This window comes from Salvelinus sp. IW2-2015, unplaced genomic scaffold (genome assembly GCF_002910315.2).
Source record: "Salvelinus sp. IW2-2015 unplaced genomic scaffold, ASM291031v2 Un_scaffold6769, whole genome shotgun sequence".
NCBI lineage: Eukaryota > Metazoa > Chordata > Actinopteri > Salmoniformes > Salmonidae > Salvelinus > Salvelinus sp. IW2-2015.
This window is the reverse complement of record NW_019948031.1, coordinates 15698-18106: the sequence shown is the minus strand read 5'-3', so window position 1 is coordinate 18106 and position 2409 is coordinate 15698.

The following is a 2409-nucleotide window of genomic DNA, read 5'->3' as shown; positions in this document are numbered from 1 at the left end:
TCCTGCCTCCTCTCTTACCTTTCCCTCCTCTCCTCTTCTCGAACCTCCCCCCTCCTCCTCTCTTAACCTTCCCTCTGTTTCCATCCCTCCTCTCCTCCTCTCTTACCGTCCCTGCCTCCTCCTCCTCCTCTCTTACTCCCCTCCTCCTCCTCATCTTACCTTCCCTCGTTCCTTCCCTCGTCCTCCTTCCTCGCTCCTCTCTTACCTTCCCCCTCCCTCATCTCACCTCCTCCTCTCTACCTTTCCCTCGTTACCATCCTACCTCCTCTCCTCTCTTCCTCTCTTTACCTTCCCCCTCCTGCCTCGCATCCTCCTTCTTCTTACCTTCCCTCGTACCATCCCTCCCAATACCTCCCCTCCTTCCTCCTCTCTTATCCTTCCCTCGTTACCTCCCCTCCTCCTGCCTCTCTTACTTCCCTCGTCCTTCCCCCGTCCCTCCTCCTCCTCTCTTAGCCTTTCCCCCTCCTCCGCCTCCTCCTCTACTTACCTTCGTCCCCGTCCCCTGCCTTCCTCCTCTCTTACCTTCCCCCTCCTTCCTCCTCCTCCTCTTCTTACCGTTCCCTCGGTACCATCCCCTCCTTCCTCCCCTCCTCCTATATCCTCTCTTACCTTCCCTCGTACCATCCCTCCTCCCTCCTCCTCTCTTTACCTTCCCCCGTTCCTCATCCTCCTCCCTCTCTTACCTCCCCCTTCCTCCTCACTCCTCTCCTCTCTTACCTTCCCGTTCGTACATCCCTTCCTCCATTCCCCTCCTCCTCTTCTCTTACCTTCCCCCCTTCTCCTCCTCCTCCCTCCTCTCTTACCTTCCCCGTTCCATCCCTCCTCTCCTCTTCTTCATTTATTTGTTTCCTCCCTGCCTCCCGCTCTCCTCCAGTTCTCTCGCTCCCCCTCCTTCATTTGCTCCCAGCCTGAGACTTATTCTGCTGTATCTTTCTTTCTTTCTCGTTTCGCCCTGATGGGCTGTGGAGATACGTGAAGACGGGTCGACAGGGTCTTGGCAGGCCTCCCCATCCACACACACCAGACGCAACAGACACAACATATAAAACACGCACACAACACACAGCACATCATTCCACACACACAGACGCACAGACACAAACACACATGGCGCAATGCACACACACACACACACAACACACCACACCACACACACGACACACACACACACACACACACACACACACACACAGCACACACACACACACACACACACACAATCAACACACACACACACCACACACACACACACACTACACTACAACACAGCCAGGCTAAATTGACATATCCCGCTGACCTTTCTACACTCACCCTACACACAATAGAACCCCAATTTGCTTTTAGATTAATAGTGCTTTTTAAAGCAATATCTTGTTTCTTCACAAGCATTCAAGGTGCCTCCAAGGCTGTTTCGCTGTGATTCTAATTGGTATCGCTCTCCTTTTCCTTTTCTCGTGGTGCTCTTCTTCATCCCTCCTCTCATCTTTTCCCTGGTCCTTCTCTTCATCATCCCTCCTCTCTCTTCTCTGGTCCTCTCTTCATCCCTCCTCTCTCTTCTCTGGTCCTCTCTGCATCCCTCCTCTCTTTTCTCTGGTCTTCTCTGCATCCCTCCTCTCTCTTCTCTGGTCCTCTCTTCATCCCTCCTCTCTTTTTCCTCGTATTCACCCATCCCCCGTGTTCTCTCGCTCCATGCTATTGACCTTTCTGTTTCTCTCTTTCATACACTCTCTTCCTCTCCGCTTCTCTTTCTTTCTCATCATATCGAGTCATGTCCTGTTTACTGTGGGGGCACCACTCAAAGCTGTGATGATTGGAGTTTAGAGACAAAAGACAAGGGGGAGAGTTGTTATTACTGTTGTCCCGTTGACAAAATTGATTAATATTATTTTAATAATGTTAGAAATTGTAAATCTCCAAAGTAAACTTTGGCAATATGTGCATTGTTACATACAAATCTAATTGAATTGAATTGAGAGGAGATAGAGGAGATAGAGGGGTTAGAGGAGATAGAGGTGATAGGGGAGATAGATGAGATAGAGGAGATAGAGGGGATGTAGGAGATAGCGGAGATAGATGGGTTAGAGGGGTTAGAGGAGATAGTGGGGTTAGAGGAGCTAGAGGAGATAGAGGGGTTAGAGGAGAAAGAGGAGATAGAAGGGTTAGAGGAGATAGTGGGGTTAGAGGAGCTAGAGGAGATAGAGGGGTTAGAGGAGAAAGAGGAGATAGAAGGGTTAGAGGAGATAGAAGTGATAGGGAGATTAAGAGGAGATAGAGGAGATAGAGGGGATGTAGGAGATAGAGGAGATAGATGAGATAGAGGAGATAGAGGAGTTAGAGGAGCTAGAGGAGATAGTGGGGTTAGAGGAGCTAGAAGAGATAGAGGAGATATATAGAAGATAGAGGGGTTAG